Source organism: Cryptomeria japonica, chromosome 4, assembly GCF_030272615.1.
Source record: "Cryptomeria japonica chromosome 4, Sugi_1.0, whole genome shotgun sequence".
Classification (NCBI taxonomy): Eukaryota; Viridiplantae; Streptophyta; class Pinopsida; order Cupressales; family Cupressaceae; genus Cryptomeria; species Cryptomeria japonica.
The window spans coordinates 278,422,895-278,448,811 of NC_081408.1; positions in this window are offsets into that span (position 1 = coordinate 278,422,895).

Consider the following 25,917-nt stretch of genomic DNA (forward strand, 5'->3'; position numbering starts at 1 on the left):
ACAAGTCTAATAATTCATCGTCCTATATCACATCCTATGTCATACGAGTCTTCTAGTTTGTCTTCCTAGACCTAATTATGTGTCGTATGAGTCATTTTATTCTATCGTCTAACTCTGTATCCTGTGTCATACAAAACATAACTGCTCTGAGTCTTTTTTCGTCCTGCACATGCCCATTTGTCATATGGTACGAGGCAGCAACTCGTATGAAAGAGAACTATTGTCGTCCTGTAGTTGCTAAATTCTCCTCCGGTCTAGAAAATCCTGTCGTACAAGTCTTTGGTTTTGTCAGAATAGAACAATCAAACTTGCCTAAAAATAGCTTACAGCAAACATAATACTGGTTATCATTTTCCTGAGCATAAACAGATCAAGACAGTGTACCTCTACCATTTGCGTTGCATGATTTGGTCGATCACCTCTTAGCTAGTTCAATCAACTACCTATCAAATTTTAGTCACTTAGATAACATCTAATACAAGATAGATCATTCCTGAAACCAGATTGCATCTTACACTATGCTTAGAATCAACTTGGATAACATCTTAGACAAGATAGATCGTTCCTAAAATTAGACAAAATCTCAGTTGTTTCTCCCAAACAATACTCTAAATAGAACAACTAGCTCTGAAATTGATCTTGACCTTTGCATCACAAAACAACTCTAGGTCACACTAATCCATAAAAATTCCTTTTCAATCTAGGAGTTCTATTAAAAAACAAGCCAAAGGCAAAGAATAAACCTTCACTTATCAAGATAATCCATTCTACATGAAGGATCCCCTCACTGACATGCCGTCGTCATCAGGCGAACCAATTTTTGATGAACCAAAATCTCCCACTATACATGAGACAAAATACAATGATGGAAACAAAAATGACCATAATATTCCTGAAAATCATAATGACTCCTCATCATCAAGTGAGATTGACGAAGCTGCTAAACCTCCAAAAAAAGAAATCCTTGACTGTCAAAAAGACAAAGACTTTAGAAAAATGATGCAAACTATCATGACCCGAGAAAAGGAAGACTATTTCTTAGAACTAGTAAATCAAGGTGCCAAACTTCCTATTGGATATGATGTTCAGACATTATTACTAAAAGGGAAGACTCACCTATAATCATGGTACACAAATAGTTACTAGCTTTGTGGACAGAGCTCACAGAGCTGAAGAATAAGGACAAGTCCCTGAAACAATATTCTCTGGAAACAATATGTCCCTTTCCATTTGACAAGAATTTACACATGCCTCCATTCTCTTCACGAGTGGAAATCCCAAAATTTGACAAATATGATGGTACTTCAGATCCTCAAGATCATGTTAGGGAATTTAGTGTTGCTTGTATGGAATTCATGCACGATCAAACGCACCTCATGCGTCTCTTCCCAAGGAGTTTAGGGGGTCAAGCAATGGAATGGTTCTCAAGTCTACCCAAAGGAATAAAAACATTCGAAGAACTAATCCAACTATTTTTACAATAATACTCATACAACATTCGACATCCTATGACTATGATCGATCTTTGTAATACTCAACAGAAAACAGGGGAAACTCTTCTTACTTTTCTCTAACGCTGGAGAAGGATGTTCTCTAAGTACCCATGACCTATTCCAGACTCTGAGAAAATGGATATATTTGTCAATAATTTGGTCTCCGAATTTAAATACAACATACAAATGCAAATACACCCATCATTTAACAAAATGGTAGATAATGCCATTCGAATGGAAGATGTGCTTATAAAGAAGGGAGATATCACACCTTGGAAAGAAACACAAACAGGATCTAGCTCTAAAGAGAAGAACAAGTATTGGAAATTTGCCAAAGACAACAACAAGAATGTTGTTAATGATGGAGTAGTAGACACTGTCAAAACAAACTTAAAATCCACAATATTCAACCTAGCTAGTGGTACACAAGCACTTAAAGCCGCTGAGATTGTAGCAGAGAATCTGCCAAAGAAAACAAAGGAATGGTTCAAAGAAAAGCCTTGGCTTTCCAAACCTAAGTGTTATTTTACTCCTCTTGAAGAATCATATAAGTCTGCTTTCAAAACTATGTTGGAAAACAACTTGATAACACTACCAGATAACTCTAGACCATATGATCTGGATGTCAAACCAAGATGGTGGAGAGAAAATGAATACTGTGACTTCCATCGAAATAAGGGTCATAACATAAACAATTGCATGAAGCTAAAACATGAGATTTGGGATCTCATAGACGTTGGTAAAGTTGTTGTTGGGAATCATCCAACCAATGTTGATCATAAAGAATTTAAAGACCCTTTACCTGCTTATGAACAAGGTGATTCCTTAAAGACCAAAGGAGGTGCCAAGGTAAATTATGCTTATGCCAGCCAGGACAACATTATCAACATGATTGAACCTTCACACTCAGAATATTGCAATGTGATTATAGTTCAAGATAAACCAAATGAATCACGATATGCAAAAGATCTGACCAGATCTCAAAAGAAAGTTACCCTCCAAGGATCTAGTTCTTCCAAATCAGCTTAAGAAACATCAAATCCAACAGCCTTGCCAAACAAACAAAAGGAATCAACCTTGGACAAATTTAAAAGATTAACATCATCATCATCCTCTGGATACAGCGTGGTTGAACAGTTGAAAAGGACAAATGCTCAAATTTCAATTTTTGAATTGCTACAGCTCTCATCTGCTCACAAGGAAATCCTACACAAAGCATTGCTCACTACCAACATTCCAAAAGATTTAGACATTGATCGGTTTCAGTCTATGGTGGGTCATCTGACTTCATCTCACTATTTGACCTTCTCTGAGGGAAGATGACAATTCATTAAATCATCCACATAACCAGCCATTGCATATTGAAGCCATGATCCACAAATACAGAGTTAAACATGTTTTGATAGAGGGAGGTGCGGGGTTGAATATCTATACTTATCATCTGCTTACACAACTAGGATTCTTTGAAAATGTCATTGATCTAGGAAAGAAAATAACAATTAAAGCCTATGATGAAGAAGAGAGGACCTCCAAAGGTTTGGTATCATTACCAATCAGAGTGGGACCAGTAGACAGAGATGTCCTCTTCTAGGTTCTCAATATTCCATTGTCATACAGTATATTACTGGGCAGACCATGGATTCATTAAATGAAGGCAGTACCATCAACATATCACCAATGCTTAAAGTTTCCTTATAATGGAGCTAAAGTCAATATTCCTACTGATACAAATGTCATATGTAATGTATTGACAAAAGGTGCAGATACTTTGGTGCCTCATAATAGGGCAGCCTCTCCAAATGAAGATCCAGAAACATTAATGAAAGACTTAGAAAAGAGATTAAAGATTACATATACCAGCATGGATGGCTACAAGATAGAATTGGTACTATCATTAGTTTCTCTCCCTCCATCACCAAAACAGTTGGGCAAGCCATCAGAGGCTATGAGGACATAGACTTAGGCTCCGAATACTATATATGATGGTCTCTTCATACAATCTTCTACCTCCTTGGTGGATGAAATAGAAGAGGATGTTGTGCTTAACTAGCTCTTTAAGGAAGATAGTCCAAATGAGGAGGTACAACATTGTGAGATTTCCTCAAACCAATATGGTCATGGCTACAAAATGATTCAGCGTATGGGGTACTCAGGTACTAGTCCTTTAGGCAAACAAAAAGAAGGTATTACTGAACCAATTCAGCTACAAACCAAATCCACACATGATAAGGTTGGACTGGGATACAATCCTAAAAAGACATCAGAACAAAAACATGTTTCTAAGTCTAAATGCTTGAAAAAGATATCGCCTTTAACATTACATGAAGCAAACACTAAACAAACAAAAGTAGAGTGTAGAAAAGAGAAAGAGGAATCAATGGTCAAGAAAGAAGAAATAGTCAGTGCTCAAGCTTCGATGGTATCAGCTACGATAATACAAGAAGTTGAGGTTCCTAAGGATATAAGAGATGAAGTTGTGAGAATTGGAGAATTGTTTGCACCATTAAAAGTTCTAGTCACATATACTGGTAGGCAACAAGTAGATGATTCGGAGACTAGTTCAAACGAGTATGAATGGGGTCCTGACTATCTTTCAGACACATCTGTTACAGAAACTCCAGAAGAATCTAGTGGTGTCATAGATGATACTCAAGAATTGATGCGCATAAAATTAAAGAAGGAAATACAAGAAATTAGACAAAAGAGGCAATAAAATTATGAACAAGCATTGAAAGAAGGAACAATACTAGAAAGCTTCTCATCTATGTGTCCTTATCCTAAAATAGAACAAATCAGTTATAGCACTACATAGGAAGAGTTAAAAGTTGCAGAACAAGAACTAGTTATTAGTCCAGAAGAAGCTGAATGGAGTAGATGACAAAAAATCATAGAAACAATGAGATCATGTCAATAGGTGTGTCAGATACAAATTACAAATGAAGTACAATATGAACGAATTTTGTAGCATTAAAGATGTTAGTATTGATACCATACATATGCTTACTAAATCACCTGAAAGAGACTTGGAAACTTCATCCGATAACTCTGATGATTCTGATGACTCTGATGACAGTCCTATTCATGATGATACCCACTCATCCTAAAATTCTGAATCATCTGATACAAATAATGAAAAGTTTCCTACTAGTCTTATTGTTGTTAAACTACGACATGACGTCTAGTCTAGCATAGTAAACAACGTTACAAGTATGTCTATTGGATTAGATCGATTAAATATTAACGTAAACTTTAATAATCATGATCTGACTCTTCCTGGTCTCGAGACACTTACGCAAGGTATCATTCTGGAACTTGACTTTTTGATCCACAATTGTGATAACAATACCGTGAACGCTCTTGAACCTATCCAAAATTTGTCCTTAATACATCCCGAATTGATTGACTATACTTTATAGAATCAACCCATGGATATACCTACTTTTGCCAATGACTATACATTATCCTATTATCTCAATGCTGTCGAACCTATGAACTCTTCCACCAGTGAATGGAGTGAAAATATGACTGAAGAGGATATCAAGTATCTTAGTCACAAAAACAAGAAAAATAAAAATAAAAGATCTGATGGCAAAAACCATATTGTGGCGATGTCAGACTCTAAAAAAGAGAAAATAAAAGACATACCTAAAGGTGAAAACCTCTCTGAGGCGCCTGAAGGTGAGATACTTGGTATACTACCTAGTCATTTTCAGGAGCAGTCTTCCATATTGATCGAGCCAACTTAGCTAGTGAATATTGGGAATCAAGAGACACCACAAATTATTCACGTAGCTCAATCACTATCGGTAGAAGAATTGAAGGATTTCACTCAGCTATTCTTTGAGAAGAAAATAAATTTTGCATGGACGTACTCTGATATGCTAGGCTTGGATCGTAATCTCATTATGCACCATCTCTCAATCACACCAGGAGTAAAACCAGTTAAACAAAAACTCCGTAAGATGCACCCGTGTGTCGCACTATTGGTCAAAGCTAAACTAGAGAAACTACTCAAAGATGGATTTATCAGAGCAATAGATTATGCTGAATGGATTTCCAGCATAGTACCTATGTCGAAGGTAGATAAATCTATCAGAGCTTGTATAGATTTTAGAGATCTCAATAAAGTATGTCCAAAAGATGACTTTCCATTGCCAAATATTGATATGATAGTCAACATGATAGCTGGGTATGAGATGTACTCACTAATGGACAGATTTTCCAGCTACAATCAGATTAAAATTACTCCTGGAGATCAAGAAAAGACAGCTTTCACCTGTGCATGGGGAACCTTTTGCTGGAACATTATGCCATTTGGGTTAAAGAACGCAAGAGCGACCTATCAGAGAGCAGTTACAACTATCTTTCATGACATGATGCATAAGAATATGGAAGATTACGTTGATGACACCTTAGTGAAGACTATGAAAAGATCAATGCATATTCAAGAGTTAGGTCCTATACTTGACAGAATGGAAAAGTTAAAACTCCGATTAAATCTAAAGAAGTGTGCATTCAGAGTGACATCTGGTAAACTACTTGGCTACATCATTTCAAAGAAGGGCATCGAGGTTGATCCTGAGAAGGTCCAAGCTATAATGGAAATGCCACCTCCAAAGAACATCAGTCAAATGAGAAGTCTATAGGGATGTCTCCAATCCATTAGAAGATTCATTTCTCAACTAGCAGATAAGGCTCAACCTTTTACAAAAGTATTAAGAAAAGGAATAATATACAACTAGGATCAACGCTGTGAACAACATCTTCAATAGATAAAAGAGTGCCTGTCTAATCCATTGATATTGATGCCACCTATTCAGGGTGAGCCACTAATCTTATATATATCAGCAACTGATTCATCACTAGGGGCACTTCTAGCATAACAGGATGACAACAAAAAGGAAAGAGCTATTTATTACATCAGTAGGACAATGGTGTCTTATGAAATGAGCTACAGTATAATAGAAAAAGTATGCTTGGCATTAGTCTTTGCATCACAGAAACTGAGGCACTATATGCTCGCACATTCAGTCAAGTTGGTGGCCAAAATTGATCCACTTAAGTATCTCCTTAATAAAGCAACACTTACCGGACGATTGGCAAAGTGGGTAATGATCCTTACAGAGTTTGATATTGAATATGTGGAATGCAAAGCCATAAAATGACAGGTAATTGCTGATCAACTTGCTGAAGCTCCACTTTAGGATACTCAACCACTACACATTGAGTTCCCAGATGAATCAATAATGCATCTTACTCAACAACCCTAGAAGATGTTCTTTGATGGTTCCTTTACTCAAAATGGTTCAGGTGCTGGCATACTATTCATTACTCCTCAAAAGTACTCAATTCCAAAGTCTTATAAGATTCTATTCCCTTGCACAAACAACATTGCAGAATATGAAGCTTTGGTGAATGGAATAAAACTGGCCATTGAATGGAAGGTTGTTGAATTACATATTTATGGAGATTCTCAGCTGGTTATCAATCAAATTAACAATACATATCAGACTCGAGATGAGAAATTGATGTCTTACAAGAGGATGGTAGATGATCTCAAGAAGTACTTTTCTTTTGTATCATTCCAACAAATTCCTAAATCAGCGAATAGAGCAGCAGATGCTATGGCTATCTTGGCATCTATACCTGAGCTACAAGAGTCCAATTTTCACTTTGATTTCTTGGTGGAAGAGTTATATTACCCTGCTTATGATTCTCCTAAGACCCAAATAGTCTGTTCTATTATTGGACATGACTCATCCCAATACAGTCGGATCTATTCCTATCTATGTGACCAAATTATCCCTGAAAACCTTACTTGTAATGAGAAAAGAAACCTAACTCGAAATGCTTCGTGGTATGTTATCATAGCTAACAATTTATTTAGAAGAGGTTTGGATGATACTTTACTTAGATGTCTAGAAACTGAATAATCTAAATGTGTATTATCAGAAGTCCATGAAGGTATTTGTGGATGTCATTCGAATGGTTTTACTTTAGCTCGAAAACTATTACGGGATGACTACTACTGGCTAGATATGGAAAAAGATGCCATAAAATTTGCTAAGACTTGTGAGAAATGTCAGCTTCATGGAAATCTCATACATGCCTCGGTAAGGGACCTCATACCATTTATAACACACTGGCCTTTTCAGCAATGGGCCTTTGATCTCATTGGTCAAATATATCAGGCTTCATTCAACAGACATAAATTCATTATAACTGCCACTGAGTATTTCACCAAGTGGGTAGAGGCAGTTTCATTCATCGTAAACTATATAATTTGCAGGTATGGGATGCCTTCATCCATCGTGACTGATAATGGAGGACAATTCAAAAATAAAGATCTGGATGAGCTTTGTGAGAAATTCAAAATAAAGCAACACTGGTCATCAATATATTACCCTCAAGTTAATGGACAAGATGAGGCATCTAACAAAAACCTACTGACTATCTTGCACAGAATAGTGAACAAGTTTAGGAAGGATTGGCATCTGTAGCTCAATCCTACACTATGGGCTTACAGAACCAGTATCAGAACACCTACTGGGGCTACAACTTTTTCTTTGGTGTATGGGTCCGAAGTAGTATTACCTATTGAAGTAGAAATACCATCTCTAAGAGTTTCATTGCAAGGTCTTGTTACTGATGAAGATCGTAGAATATCTAGATTGCAAGAACTCAAATTCCTAGATGAGCGTCGGTAAGTGGCATTTGATCATAAGAGAATTTCAAGTTGGTGACCTATATCTAAGAGAAAATCCAAAAAATTAACAGTTTTGCGACAACAAAGGGAAGTTTGAACCCAAGTGGCTAGGTCCCTACATTATTACTACAGTATTCGGCTCTGGTGCCTATCAACTCTCAAACTCGGAAGGAGAACAGCTCCGTGAAATGATTAACACCATTTATTTGAAGAAATTCTTTTCTTAGCACTCTCTACTCCAGCAAACTTGTACAGTTGAAAAAAGTCCTGAAAAAAATTCTAAAAAAATCGGAAAAGGTCCTGATGAAACCAAAAAAAAAAAAATTGCCCTGGTGAAAACCTGGTAAACAGGCACCTTGGTAAAAAAAAAATGAATCTCTACCAAGTAGGTGAAAACCTGGCAAATAGGCACCTCTTGTACTCAAGCGCTCCATCTATCAATGCAACGTTGGCATTTCCCACTTTCAAGTATCTTTTGTTTTCGCTTGTACATATTTTCAGTCACTTTTGTGACATCTTGGTTCATTGGAACCCTCATGACTTGAAACTGATCAACATCCAACTCTTAGGTTACTCGACAGAGCACATTACATATCCTATGCAGTGTCAACCAAGTCATTATTCCGTCAGTTAAACCTGGTCGTCCACTCCAAGTCAGTTACCTGTCTCCTGACTACTACAAAGTTTTTATCACCGAGTTCAGAAGCAAAACAACATAACGAAAAACAATTACTAAACAGTTTGGGCTATGAATGAAAATTTTCTTTGTATGCTATCTTTTATATTGATTTTCGATTAATGTCCCTCTGAGTAACTCGAGGAAGTCTATTGTGACTAAGAGGAGCAAGGATTGGGGGCGTAATATTTTCTTTATTTTTTGCTTGTAGGAATGATCCCGATGATCTGGAAACATATAAATTAGCTAGGTGTCTATGATAAGAGCCTTCAAATTAAGGTGAAATCGCCTCACATACCTCAACTCCGCTTATTTGTATGCTACAGGGAGGTCCATATCATTTCTTTGTTTGTTTTGAGGGAATTTCTTTATGATGCAATTCGGGTCCCTGTGAAATCTATCCAAGGATATGAACAAAAAAAGGGTCATTGCGGACAAGATAACTAATATTGTACATTGAAAAAGAGAGGAACTCTAACCTGCCTGTTGTGTTCATTATGCTCAATGATGAATCTTAAGTATTTTAAATCCTGTGACTAGGTTTAGGTTACATTTTGCACATCATTTTGCATTTCATTCTGCATTTTTGTGAATCTAGAGTGATTTCGGTATAGTAATAATCTCCTTATCTTATGAATGAGAGCTGAGAGCGTCATCATTTCTTACGATAGGTGGTCTTTTTTTAAATCATTATTTCTTCAATCGAGTACTTGTGTTTTGAGATGTTTAGCTGGATACATAACATTTCATATAGATTCATTCATTCATTTTATTATTAAATCATTTGCAGTCATCTTATTGCATAGAAAAAAAATAAAAAAATTGCACTACTCATTTTCATTCATTTATTTGCATATGAAAAGAAACAAAAACATAGACATTCATTATCATTTGCAATACATACATTCATGCTGAAAGAAATACATACATGTAGAATAAAGCATATAGAAACATCTCATAATTGAATTGACACAAGTATAATGAAGTCAAATCGGATCTCGCATATATATATATATATATATATATATATATATATATATATATATATATATATATCATCTCAAGTCTAAGAGTACAAAATGATGTCCAATGACATGTACAAACTCCCATTGGAGAAAGAATCGTATCGGCTACAAAAAAATGTGTGTGTCTATAGAAAATATCCTAGCTACAAAAAGAATCATCTAGCTGGCACCCTCTCCCTCATCGCTTGGTGGAGGAGGAGGAGCCTGATGCCCAAGATCCTGGCGTGGTGCTCGTGCTCCCTCCTATCTAGCCATATACTATGAATAGGGTTGCACCTGCTGTGCAACAGGAACTGCAACACTATATGCTGCCACATAATATGCAGCCCTACTACTCTAAAGCAGCACCTCCTATCGAAGAGACTCTATCTCTACTCTCGACTCGGCTCTTAATGCTATGATCTAACAATCATGCTCTGCCCTAACCTCGACTAGCTCTCGGTCTTGCTCTGCCAGCTAAGTCTGAGCCACTATCAACTATGACTGCATCTCTACAAGGTGTGCTCTCATCGACCATCCCATGTCAGCCACCTGCTTTCTTGCAGGCTCTCCGCCGCCATCTCCACCTGTGGCTCCACCCTGCTCATCCCGTGGCTGTCGGACCTACCTCGGAGCTGCTCACTCCTCCTCTCCACCACCCAACCTCATGCCTACTTTCCCAAGGGATCCATCCTCACCCCTCTATTGTCCAACATTAGCTTGCACTCTGCTGCTGCTAGCACTAGGATCACCACCAGTCCATCGTGGAGCTTCTGGTCTCTGGCCCTATCCCTGCCTATGGCCCTGTCTCTATGCCTGTCCCTGTGTCGGTGCAGTGGCATCATCCTCCACATCCACAATATGAGGAGCATGCTCTCCAGGATCTGTAAACTAAGGGAATGGATGCTGCTGAAAGTAATCTCTATACTGGGGCAATACCCCTGCATCTGCTATATCCTCTAGGTAATCCCACCTCAGCTGGTGTAAACCTGTCAGTTGCTGCATCGCTAAAGCATAGGATAGCCTAGGTGACCATCCCTATCTCTCCTCATCAGCGTATCGAGCATACATTGTATACTCCTAAGAGATGCCCTGAGGCCGGCCATACTGTCTCATCACTAGTGAAATGATGAATCACTCCACAATAGTCTATGATCTCCCAATTAGTGGGCGTGTAACAAAAAGATCTCTTTGCACCGCCCGCCAGTCATCCCATGACTCCAACCCCCTATACGGTCTCCATATAATAGCTATCAGATCATCGAGCTGTCATTGCTAGAAGTCTGTCTTTCCCAAATGGGGCTACGTAATATATCTGGCATACCTGTAGATAATAGGCTGCCTAGGCTCTCTGCTATCATCGACTATCGACCGATAAACGGGAAGGTGCTCCCAAGCCCACACCTGTAAAATGTAAACCCCTACAGCCATGCTCCACCCATCTCTATAGACAATCTCATGCATCTCCTGATACATGTGGGCCAATAAGCAAGAGCCCTAGCCAAGTCTCTGAGGGGTCTCTATCAACCTCTCTAGCATATGGCCCCATCTGCTCTGAAAACCCTGTTGCCCTCTATCTGGCATCACGAAGCAACCAATGAAACCTGCTACGACACATGCGAGCGGATACTCCTCACTATATCTGCTCATCAATATATCCCAAATCATAGAATGAGTCAAGATATTAGGATCCCTGAATACATTCCTAAGAGCCTGTAGTCCAGGTCACAATGCAGTATCATAATCCACCTTATCCCTAGCAAAAGAAATATGAAGGATCTTGTACACATCCTTGGGAATGATAGTCAACTCCCCAACTGGCAAATGAAAGGTATTATGCTCTAAATGAAATCGCTCTACCAACGCTGTCAGCATCTCGTGGTTCACATGAATATCAGGTAACCTCATTAGGTGAGTAAAACCACACATATCAATATGAGCCTACTCGACCTCAGACAAATCACAAACCAAAGCCATAGTGAGAGGATATACACATTTGAAGAGCACAGGAGGTAAGCACACCTGCACAAAAACCCAACAATGATCATCAGAAAACATTCCACATGAGCCTACAAGAGAAGTTAAACATCACGCAAATCCAAATAAATCAAATGCAAAAGAAAAAATTCATGTTTACACTTTCAAAAATGGTCACTATTTTTTAAATGACAAAACATAGTTAAACAGAATCTCGTATGAGTCAGGAATGGCTCTCGTATGAGAAAACAGCCTCAAACGACACTTTATTGGATTCCGCAAGACAAAATGGTCTCCTAACCGACCTGTCATATGAAATGAGGGTTACTCTTGTACGAAAAATCTAGTAGCCTTAAACGATAAAAGAAAAATTGCCAGTTTCTCATACGAGACAGGATCCTGTCTCGCACGATAAACTGCGACACCCGATCCAAAACCCATGAAAAACATGAAAAATAAACAAAAAATTTCAAAATTGGAAACGTAAAGAGGCTAAAGATCGATCACTTACCATTGGCTCATAGTTTCGAGGTCGATTGTAACATCTCTGGCACTCAAATCGATCTTGATGAGTAGGGACCACCATTTTTCTTCGTAGATGGCTTTTTGAATTTTCAAACTTGGATGGTTAAATGAATTGAAAATGACACTTTCGTCCTATATATAGCCTAAAACCTAATTTTTCAACTTGCTCTAATGGTCACAAAAATTGTACCCTTAGCTAATATGCCTACTCTGATTCCATTTTTGGGATTGGAATCGAAATTTGAGATTGTTTTACTAGTCAATTTCAAAATTTTGACCACTTAGCATTTTTTTTTTCATCAAATGCTCATTCTTTCTTCAAATTGCGCTCAATTTCAAACACTGAATCTTAATTCAATTTCATTCGACACATCAACATTTCAATCAACTCTACGCTCAATTTCTCATCAATCAATGCCAAAATTTTCAAAAAAAAAAATCCTCAGAATCAATTTGTGCTCAAATAACTTATTTTTGCCAAACAATTGCCTATAATCAATCCCTCGCTACCTTTCGATTTCACTCTCGAGGGGGCATACTCATGACCTTATGACTTCACATCTCACAAGTCGAGAAATTTTTTCAAATCTTCATCAAAAGTCGGGCAAAATCTTTTCAATTAAAGAAAATCAATCCTTATCGCTAAGGAGCATCTCAATTTCATCGCTTCACATCAAGTTGAGATCTCTCGATCATCTGAATCAAATCAATCGCTAGGGGCATATCAGTTTCATCGCTTCAAATCAAGCTGATATTTTTCTTTCATCTGAATTAATCTCTTAACATTAATTAGTTTCATCGCTTCAAATCAAACTGATCATTTGTTTAAATTCAATCAAAAGTTTAAAGAGTTTCTTTGATCACACTAAATCTAAGCAGGTGTTCAGTATTCATTTCTTGATCAAGCTGGACGGTTTATTCTTCACTTATCGTGTCTTGATCAATCAAGTTCAAGATCGATTTTTATCATCACTCATTGCATCTAAGATCAATCAAGTTCTAGATCAGTAATATCTGTTTCTTGATCAATCAAGTTCAAGTTCGGTATCTTTGTTTTCTATCGTTCCTCAGTTCAATCAAGTTTGGGATCGGTATCACTTTAATCAGACCTCATTTAGCTTTGTCACTTCGAATCAAGCAAAACACCTTGCTTTTTATCTAGTTTGTGATCAATCAAGTTCAGAACTGACATCTCCTAGACATCACACATTCTTTGAATCAAAGCATTGGTCACACATTAATTCAAAGAGGGGAAAATGTAATACCCTAAAATTGGTCATCTAAACCATGGGCCCCTAATCTCAACAACATCACCAAGGTCCTAACCAAAGGCAATTAAATTAATCTTGAGCACATTATTAATTCTTTAATTATCAAAAATTACATGGCAAATCAACTACTCAACATTAGTTAAATATTTATTTAATTAATTGAATCATTTCCAAGAATATCATTTTGATCAATTATCCCATTTTAATTTATTAAATATCCTTGCATATTTAATTAATTAATAAATTTTCCATTCAGCCATGCAAAAAGGATTAATTTATTACAAAAGATGAATTAATTTATTACAAAGAGTTGAATTGAAACAAAACAAAAATAAAGAAAGAATTGAATTAAGAGAGAAATCAAACTTGAGATATTATTTCTTTTTCTAAATTTAGAACTTGAAATCAGAAAAGCAATTTAATTGAATTATTGAATTATTCTCTAAAATTGGAACTCAAAGCTTTTCAGAAATAGAAGTTCAGTTGCATTAAAAAGACCTTTTTCTTGAATGAATTAAATATGTGCATGGAATTAATTTATTATTATTTTCCAATGCAACTTGGGCTTCTAATTTGAATGCATTTCAATTAAACTATAATTGGAATCTATCTCAAGGTTATCTCAACCTGATTTTTCAATTGTTTTCAATTAATCCTAAATTGAGCTTTTTGTGATTCTCTATAAATTCAGTCTTCAGCTCTCATTCCAATTCACCCCAGAGATTTTTGAGAACACGCTTGGAGATTATTATCATGCTAATTTTGCTCTGGAGTCATTGAAATCATTGTTCTTTTTTAGATTACTTGCATCCATTTTACATTCATTATTGCTTGAATTATTCATCTATCTTGCATCCATATAGTTTAATATCATATAGATTAAATCCTTCGTCTTGGTGTAGTCTAGTCACTGGTATTGCTTATAAAAATATGAGAGCAATCTTATACTCACATCTTTTAGAAGGCAATTAGTCGCTTTGCTATTGTTTATTTCTTATTGATTATTGATTACTAACCATGCATATAATGACTTAATTGAAGTGTTGTGCTTGCAGCTACAGGTTCACTTTTTCACACACACAAAGAGCATACATGATAAATATAACGATGTGCTTGATTTGATTCATACTGACTTATGTGGTCCAGCAAGGAGTAGAAGCTTTCAAGGTGATAGATACTTCATGCTAATAATTGATGATTATTCTAGAATGATGTGTGTGACTTTTCTAAGGAAGAAGTCTGAATCTTTTGAGAAATTTAAGATCTTTAAGGCATTGGTGGAAACAGAAACAGAATTAAAAATCAAATGTCTAAGACTAGATAAGGGTGGTGAGTTCACTTCTCATGAATTTAACAGTTTTTGTGAGATAAATGGAATTAGGAGACAATTATTTGCACCTTGGACTCCTCATCATAATCAAGTAGTGGAAAGGAAGAATAGAACCATTTTGGATGCAACAAGAACCATTATGATGGAAGCCAAATTGCCTCACATCTACTGGAGAGAAGCAGTGAGCACAACAATGTACACATTAAATAGAGTTCATATCAAAGGTGAAACCAGTAAGACTCCATATGAATTATGATTTGGATATACACCTACTCTTAAGTATTTCAGAATTGTTTGAAGTAAATGTTATATAAAAAGGGATGATTTAATTGGGAAGTTTGATCCTAGATGTGATGAAGGGATATTTCTTGGATATTCAATTAAGAGAAAAGCATATAGATGTTATAACAAAAGATTGCAGAAAATTATGGAGAGCACAAATGTGAAAATGGATAAAAAATATAGAGATCAATCTATATCATATGATAGAAAACCGGCAGTGGAAATCATCATAACTAATCCGACAATGCCTCGACTAGTACAAGACACTGAGACAGCTACACTGGCACAATCAGAAAATTTAACTATGACTGATGATCATATCAGAGAACCTGAAGTTCACAAGACACCAAGGTATGTAAGATTAAATCATTCTAAAGATCAAATCATTGGAGATAGGAACAAGGGAGTTATGACACAAAGAAGACTTGGAAATGAAGAGGTGTGTCTTATTTTTCAAATTTAACTGACATCTTTTATTGAATTTTGTAAAGATAAATATTGGTTAAAGGCTATGCACAATGAATTAGATGAGATAGAGAAAAAATAAGACTTGGACTTTAGTTCCCGAGCCTAAAATTAAGAATGTTATTGGAACTAAATGGATTTTTAGAAATAAACCATATGAGGATGGTCAAGTTATAAGAAACAAGGCTAGACAGGTTTGTAAAGGATATTCTCAAATCGAAGGAATTGATTATGGCGAGACATTTGCACCTATAGCTAGAATTGAAGTTGCTAGACTATTTATTGCCTATGTAGCATACAAGAACTATAAGGTCTATCAAATGGATGTTAAATGTGCATTTTTTAATGGTGAACTTGAGGAAGAAGTATACATTGAGCATCCTGGTGGATTTTCACTAGCAGATGATAAAGATATGGTCTGCAGGTTAAGGAAATCTTTATATGGATTGAAATAAGCTCCTAGAGCTTGTTATGCAAGGTTGGATAAATATCTTTTGAAGCTTGGTTTTAATAAAGGTAGTGTTGACAATAATTTATATTATATGATCATTCATGATGATATTTTGATTATTGAAGTATTTGTTGATGATATCATTTTTGGGGTGAAGATAAATTGTGCATGAAATTCTCTAATAATATGAAGGATGAATTTTAGATGTCTATGATTGGTGAGATGAGATTTTTATTAGGTTTATAGATTACTCATATTGACAAAGACATTTTTATCTATCAAACTAAGTACCTAAGGGAATTGCTGAAGAAGTTTGGTATGGATAATTCCAAACCGGTAAGTACTCATATGGTGACAGGTGAGAAATTATCTATCAAAGACACATCTGCACCGGTAAATTTGACAAGGTATAAGTCTATGATTGGTGGCTTGTTATATCTAACTCGGACTAGACAGGATATTATGAATGTAGTAAGTATTGTTTCAAGATATCAAAGTAGTCCTAAAGAAAATCATGAATGTGCAGTAAAGAGGATATTGCGGTATTTGCAAGGAACAACATAATATGGCTTATGGTATTCTAGAGATGATAACTTCACTTTATGTGCATATACAAATTTAGATTGGATAGGAGATACTGATGACCAAAAGAGCACTTCTAGTGGACCTTTGTTTCTTGGAAAGAAATTCGTTTCATGGATCAGCAAAAAATAGTCATGCATTTTTTTTATCTACTCTGGAATCTGAATATGTTGCAGCAGCAACTAGTTGCACTCAAGTCTTGTGGATGAAGCAAATGTTGAAGGATATCAAGGTAAATTGCAGTGAATCAGTAGTTATCTATCATGATAACTTTGCAGCTATTGACATATCTAAGAATCTGGTATTTCACTCTAAGACTAAGCACATATAAATAAAATATAACTTTCTAAAGGAAAAGGTGGAAGAAAAGGAAGTCAAATTGGTTTATGTGAATACTAAAGAACAGATTGCAGATATATTTACTAAACCATTGTCTAACTAATCATATGAGTATTTGAGAGAAAAGTTAGGGGTATCTACGCCTTCGAAAGAAACTTAATTGATAGAGAAGAGCATCAGTCTAGTATGCATCATTAGCTTTATCTTTTTTCTAGATTAATGTAGTGGTGCTACTACTCAGGGGGAGTAGTCAACTTTGAGATTCACATGATTTTGATATCTACGTCATATCTTTCGTATTGATGTCAAAAGAGGAGAGCTATAGGATGTGAAAAATAAAATGTTAGAAAGGGGAGAGGTTCATATTAGTTTCAGATTGGACTCCACTCCTCAAGGGGAGTTGTTGGGATTTATTAGTTTTTCATGGTTATATCTTCTATGAGAAATTTTTGGCATTTATTGGCATTTAGATATTTTCTTATTCATATCTAGTGTTTCCATCAATGCCAAAGGGGGGGATTATTGGCAATATGAAGGAATTTATTATGTGTTGTATTGATTTTTTGTCACTGATGTCAACACTAGCTATTATGATTGGTTACCAACAGACAAATTTTGGTTATCGGTAGAAGAACTAGTGTTACCGGTAGAAGGGACTATCAGTTGGATACTACTGACATGTTTGGATCAATGGAATATGTTTGGTTTGATGTTTCTAAAGTATATTTTGGTTAGTTGGTATTGACTTGATGATTGGATGGTATCATACACTCTAGTAAGCCTATACTGTTAAGGGTTTAAGGTTTTATCAGTAGAGCTTTTACTGAGAATCTTTGACAGGATGCATAAGTGGTGTTGGTGCGACTTCTAGATGGAATTCAGGATGCAAAAGGTGATCTTTTTCCATGCCTCAACTAATTGGAGGCATCACTTTGGCGTGGTGAATCTATTTAGGTCTAGGTTATGGATCGATAACATGTAACTTGTTCTCTACATGTTAATGGGACTATTTATGGACTGGTTAATGTTTTTTTGGTCTAAAGCCGACATGGCATATCATTGTAATGTGGATGTATGTAATGATCTTATTGTGATATATTTTAGGTGGCTAACCTAATTAGTTTAGGCCTGACGGTTTGTACAAATTGATGTAAGATCTCATTATAGATCATTGGAGTGGTCATGAACATGGAATGAAATATCATATACAAAGGAGATTTGGTCAATCATAGGTGATCAAATTGGGTTTATGTAAGAGGTCAAAAGCCTCCAGTATTGAGCTTAATTGGGACTGTAATCAGGCATGGTAGATGCTATCACTCATTCTTCTAGATTGTTGGCCAATTATATTCAGGTGGTTTTAAGCTCTCTGTAGTTAGTGTGACTCGTTTGTAATAAGAAGTACGCTCTAGGCAATGTGCAAGCCCCTTATTGTATCACATACTTTGTGCATAAGTATTATCTTACTGTGGGTAGGCTTCCTACTGTGGTTTTTCCCTTTACCGTGTTTTACACATACAAATCATGGTGTTATGTGGTATGGTTGCATTGTGTTAATTCTCTATTTCATTCTTAATTTTTATTGTTTATCGACATTTGTTTCTACTATTTCGGTATTCATTGTTTATGTGCTTTGGTTAAAGGGTATAAAGTGGTTTGATTAATATAATTTGTTGACAACTGATTGACCCCCCCCCCCCCTAGTTGTCCACTGATTATTCTAACATCGACTTCTCCTTTTATAGTGTTAATGTTATTTACTTGATCAGTGTGGTTCCTAAGTTTGGTAACTTTCATACTATTTTTGTTGGCCATTTAAAGGAATTGATTGTGTTGCATTGATGTTTTATCATTGATGTCAACATTAATTGTTTTGGATGCTTTACTGGTACCCTTATGGTCCTAGTAGGATGTGTGGTTTCCGATTGTATTGGATCCGACATGATCTGGTATCCTCCAGTATGATTGGGTTATGGAATTGTCTTATTAATGTTCATTTTTAGTTAGTTGGTTTTGATCTGGTGGTCGGATGCTATCATGTTTGCTTGGAAGCTTGCTTTGCGGTTCCGACGAGGGTTTCACTAGTAGAGCTTTGATGAAGAACTTTGATGAAATACATAAGTGGTGTTGGTACAACTTCTAGTATGGTTTCCAGATGCTGATGGTGATCATTTTTGAGACTTGGTGAATGGAGATCATTGCTTTAGTATGTGGACCTATATTGGGTCCCGATTGATCTCATTTATGGACTGACTTAATGTAACATATGGATTGGACCTCTCGATTTGTTTCTAGGATGTGATATAGGTTGAATATTATTTGTTTGGTCTAAGGATGACATGTTTTATAACTATGTAATTTTTTAATTGTTTCATGGCCGACCTGATTGTTTATGGTCAAGGGTTTGTAAATATGATGTATGATCTCATTTTAGATCATGGTAAGGGAGTGGAATATGGATATGTAATGTGCAAATAATGTAATATCATTCAAGTAGAGTATTTGGTTGATCATTGGAGATCAAGTCGAGTTAATGTAAGATTATTTAGTCCTCTGACATTGAGCTTAATTAGAACTATACTCAAGCATAGCACATGCTATCTTTGCAGCTCATTCATTCTTCCAGGTTGAAGTCTGGATTTCTATGTAGTTAATGAGCCTCCTTTTGTGATGAGTAGTGCGCTCTAGGTTGTTGGCCTTCTTGCTAGTATAGGCCCCTCGATTGTAATTCACATACTTACTGCAGAAGTATTATATGACTATGGGTAGGCTTCCCACCATGGTTTTTCCCTTTTACTAGGTTTTCCACATATAAATCTTGGTGTCATGTGGTTGGTATTTATTCTCTGATTATTGTTTATGTTTAATTCATTTATGTATTATTATGGTATTTGGTTTAAGCATTTTAATATTAATATTTCGGGTTCCAATATTAAAGTTTTAATTGCTAAATGTTCTGTTAATCTGTGATAATTGATTCACCCACTATCTCAGTTGTCTTTTAGTTATTTGAATTGTCTAACAATTGGTATCAGAGCTCTGGTCCTCTCTATAGAAAGCCTAACCGCTTGCGGAAGATCCTATGGTGAGCAACAGTTCAAGTTCATCTGGAGCTATCTTTTGGAGAGATATTCCTAGGATTGATAGAACAAATTAAATAGTATGGAATATTCAAATGGAGACTCATCTAAGATGTCTTGGCAGGGAGATTTGGGATATCACACATAATGTTGTGACACCTTATAATCTAGAATCTGGTAATCCTCCTCTAGTAAACTTGGATAAGGAACTTGAGAATGATTGTAGAGCAAGAGAATCACTCTTGTGTGCACTTTCTGATCAACAAATAATGGGATTAACTAACGAATCATCTGCCAAGCTTATATGGGATAAGTTGAAGACTCTTAATGAAGGTGACCCTACTACGAAGATTTCTAAACTTGATGGTTATTGGGTGATATATGAAAACTTGAAGATGGAAGAAGATGAAAAGATTCCTGCATTCATGGAAAGGGTAAATGAGATTGTTATGGGAATTAAATGTTGTGGTGGAACTCTGAGTGAAGATTAAATTGTTTCTAAAGTTATTAGAGCCCTACCAGTAGCTTACAAGATGAAGGCTACAAAAATAATGAATTGAGAACAATGGCTAATACTTCTATCAACAGAGATACCTTGGTCAGGAAATTATTTTCTTATGAGCTTGAAGAATTTGCACCTTCTAGAGCTTTGAAGTCTGAACCTTATTTTCATGCATCTGCATCATCAACAGGTAAGAAAGATTGGAAAGCTTTATATGAAAAGGTATCGGATGATATGAAGAGAGAAGATGATGAGTTTGGGAAACTTGAAGCACTATTTGTTAGAAGAGTAGCTAAAGGACCGGTAGGAAGTAAGTATGAAGGAAAAGCACCTTTTAGATCTTTTTCATGTAATAAGATTGGTCATTTTGTATCTAGATGTCCTAAAAGGGATTCAAGATTTGAAGAAAGAGTTAGAAGATCTTCTAAGCCTAACCCTGGATATCAAAACAAGTATAAGTACATGAAAAATAGAGACAAATCATGCTAAATAGCGGATGAGGAAGGTGTGACTGATTTTGATGATGAACCTACAAAAGACTCTACTAGTGGTTTCAGCAATGGAAAGGAATGCGTGTTCTTGGCTATCAAGAAAGATGTCCTGGCACTAGAAAAGAGGTGTAACTAAAGAGAAGGCACTTACTGCTAAAATTGAAGACAAGGATGAATGGGTAATTGATAGTGGATGTTCACGTCATATGACTACAGATAAAAGGAAGTTTCTCTCTTTGTAAGAATTTGATGGTGGTTTGGTTAGATTTGGAGATGACAAAGCATGTATGATGAAAGGAAAATGAACTATATCATTGGATGGTAAGAACAATACTGATAATGTTTACTTTGTTGATAGTTTAAAGCATAATCTTTGGAGTGTAGGAAAATTGGTGGATAAAAGATTTCAATTAAAGTTCAAGGATGGAAAATGCAAAATCATTAGCAGATCTGATTTGGAGATTGAAACCGGTATACAAACAAAAGATAATGCATTTCATTTTAATTCCAATGAGAAGACATTTTTGATTGCACAAACTGATGAGAGTTGGCTATGGCATAAAAGGCTATATGATGCAGGAGCACCTAGGACTTAGGCTCATAGTCCTTTCACAATTTTGGCATGTACTGACCTTAGCCAAGTCAGGTTCCTAATAAGGACTCTAGGAGGGTCCAAGGAGTGTGTGTGATGTTTTATTTGAGTGAAGTGTAGGCCTAGTTGAGTTGGTTTTCTTCCTAGGTTTACACTTTGTGAATAGTTAGTAGTTTGAGTAGGAAATTGGCCTTCTTGATGGTCAAAAGTGGCATAACTTGGTATGAGAATTTGAGAGCTTTATAATGGTCTTAGGAATGATTAAAAATTCATGAGTAATGAATTTTAATAGGTTTTTTAGGTTGGTAAAGAAAAAAGTGAAAAGTTGTTAAAGTTGTCATGACAACTTTTGAAAGTTGTCATGACAACTTTTGTCCTAAAGGAGCTTAGCGGTGGAGTAAGGGATAAAACAATTCCATAGAATGCCTCCACATGTGAGGAATACTATTTAAACCTCCTCTTGCATGGTTATCAAGGTTGGAAGTTATTTTGTAAGATTAACAATCTAAAACTACTCATTTTCGGATTGTTATCATTGTTTTGGTCTTATTCTCCATAAAATGTGAATGATAATGGATTGAATCCATTCATCTAGTTATGTATTGGAGTTATTTGGTTTATTTCAGATTTATTTGTTCCATTTAAAGCTTTGACATTAGTGTGTATTGGTGTTTTCATTATTTTATTTCCAATCAACCGGTTTTGGCTTGTAAATAGCAATTTCTTGTAAAATGGTTGCCCCATAAAATCCATTTGTGATACCATCATGACCTATTGAGAAATGGAAGGAAACCCCTTGTGTAGTATATATGTGTAGGGAGGAGTTCTAGAAGTCAATATTGATATGGTTTTCACCTTATTCTAAGCGAGTCCGGGAGCAACCTGGCTAGAGAAGACAAGGTGAAATTTGAGTGCATAGTGAAAAGATGAACACAAAAGCACAACCAAATAATTTAGAGAGGTCCATGTAGTCCATACAGAGTTTTGATTACAAGGAGAAGCCTTGAAAAGACTTGTAGTTTCCTATTTCACTAAATTGATCAGTCGATGCCAGTTAAGAGGCCTAAAACCCCTTGCAAACCCTCATTTTTGGGTTAGGGCATGGTACGACAAGTTGGGAAACCAAAACCACCAAAATATCTTGGGGATAGGTGAATGATTGAAGAAAAAAAAAACCTTGTTGCAAGGTCATTTGGACCATTTTCCTCTAAACCCTCAAAAACCAGATTTTGGAGGCCTAATAGGGGCTCATTCCTTGTAGCCCAATTTCTACGCAAAATGGTGAAATCTGTAGGAAAGATAATGAATGTAAACCACAAATGGACCCAAATGTAATGAATTACATGTTAAATTCTACTTTCACACCTCTACAATGACTCACAACAGTATGTGGGTGTATCTGACAAGTTGCTGTCAAGATAGCAAAATTGAGCACATGGAAGTCACTTGGTAATGGTTGGGTTCCTAGTTAAACACTTACTGCAAACACATTGATATTGGAAAGGAGAAATCCCTAGAAGAGATTGAGAAGGACTTGGAGGTCTTGGAGCATAGCTAGACTTGGAGAGGTTGGTGGAACTGAGCAACACCAACTAGGTGAAGTGTGAGCAAGCTAGGTAAACCCAACCGAATTGGTATCAAAGCCTATAAGATTTGGGCTAGGTGAGTAGATGTGGTCAGTGAAATTTGTAGGAGACAACACCATGGTGACCAATGTGAAGTTGGAAAAGAAAGTGGATAATTAGGAGGAAGATAATAGACCATTGAAGGAAAATTTGATTGAATTGGAAAGTAAGCTTGGTGAGATTGAAACCAAGGAAGATGAAGTGCTGGTAAAGGCTGAAGGAGCAGAACGGAAGGGTAAAGAGGTGTCAAAGATAGACAAAGTACCTGAACCTGATCCTGTCTTAGAACAAGAACCTTTCCTAAAGGCATTGAAAGCCTTAAGTGGTAAGTCACTAGAAGTATTGCCATTGTTTACCGATAAGATGGAGGCAAAACTAGTTCTAGAATGGATAGAGGGCATTGAGAACCATTTTGAGTGTGAAGGCATAATTGAAGCCCAAAGAGTTAAAGTGGCCAATTCTAGGATGAGAAGAGCTACTCTCACATGGTGGAAATTTGTGTAAGATGAGAGAAACAAAATGGGCAAAACACCCATCTCTTCTTGGAAAGGAATGTTAGTCAAAATTAAAGAAGTCTATCTCCCTGATGCATATGAAGTGCAGATTCATAAGAAAAGACAAAACTTAAGACAAAACGAATTTGATGTAAGTGGTTATATGGAGGAGTTTCACAAACTTAGCCTTAGATCCCATGCGGTGGAAGAAGAAAATCTCAAAGTTTCTAGGTACCTAAATGGACTACGGTAGAATATCCAAGAAGAAATCAGTCTAATGAGCCCAAAGACAATTCATCAAAGCTATCAACTTGCCCTTAAAGTGGAAGAAAAATTGAAAAGAAAACATGACTCAAGTAGTAATAGGGCCAGAGGTAGAGGAAAATAAAATAGAGGCCATAGGGGAGGATTTGGAGGAAGGATTTCAGAACAAAGAACACAAGGTGAGTCTAAAATCATTGAGGAGCAAGAAAGTGGCACTGGTAAAGGAGGATTCAATAGAGGAAGGGGGTCAAATAGTGGTTTTAGAGGAAGGTCTAGTGGACAAGGTAGAGGTTCCTCATATTTTGCAACAATGAAGTGTTACCATTGCAACCAACTTGGTCATCCAGCATATAGGTGTCTGGAGAAGGGATCATCATCACAAAAGAGTGAAAGGAGAGTGAACTACCTTCAAGAAGAGACTTCAAGCAGCAAGACTTTAGAGGTTTCCTTAGAATTAGAGGTAGGTGACAACTTGATGATAAGAATAACTTTGATAAAAGAACTGGTCAGAGAAGATCCTAGCCAAAGGAGGTCACTATTTAGGATCAAATGCAAGATAATGGACAAAGTTTGCAAAGTGATCATTGATTCAGGGTCAACAAACAACATTGTGTCAGAAGAGGCAATGAGTAAGCTTAAATTGTAAAGGATACCTCACAACAAACCATATAGAGTCACTTTATTGAACAAAGGCCAACATGTCCTAGTCAATGAGGAAGCATGGGTGTATTTTACCATAGGGAGGTATAAGGACAAAGTGTTATGTGATGTCCTACCCATGGATGCATGTCATATTCTATTAGGAAGACCATGGAAATTTGATAGACAATATATTCATGATGGAGCCAAGAATGCATACTCATTCAAGAAATATGGAGTCACATTCAAGATCCAATCTATGCTTGAGGAAGGTGAAAAGAGGGCAGCAAGTCCTAATGTTCTTTTGGTGAGTGAAAAATAGTTCTTGAAGACACTTGAGGAAGGTGAAGGTATAGGGTATGCACTAGTACTGAAGCCTAAAGAGGAAGACAAGAAAGAGCAGCCAAATTTGCCAATAGAGGTTCAAGACCTATTGCAGAAGTTCAAAGGGATAGTGAGTGATGGATAGCTAGCCACCTTACCTCCTAAACGAACCATAAGCCATCAAATAGACTTTATTCCTAGAGCATCCTTGCCTAACAAGGCAACTTACAAAATGTTGAGATTGCCAAGCAAATCCAAGAGCTTTTAGACCAAGGCCTAATTAGGAAAAGCATTAGCCCTTGTGTTGTACCTATTGTTTTAGCCCCAAATAAAGGTGGTACTTGGAGATTGTGCACTGACTCTAGAGATATAAATAGGATCACCATCAGATATACGTTTCCAATTCCTACAATAGAGGAACTAATGGATTGTTTAGGGGAAGCCAAGTACTTCACAAAGATTGACCTTAAAAGTGGATACCACCAAATTAGGATTAAGGAGGGTGATGAGTGGAAAACTGCATTGAAAACAACATAGGGTCTTTATGAATGGCTTGTAATACCATTTGTCTTATACAATGCTCCGAGCACCTTCATGAGACTCATGAATGAGGTGATGAAGGACTTCATAGGAAAATTCATGGTGGTATATCTAGATGATATTCTCATTTTCAGTAAGGATAGAGCAGAACATATTAATCATTTGCAAAATGTGTTACAAAGATTGTATGAAGAGAAGCTAACCATGAACTTGGACAAGTGTGAATTTGTTAAGAAGGAGCTGGTTTACCTTGGGTTTGTGTTTT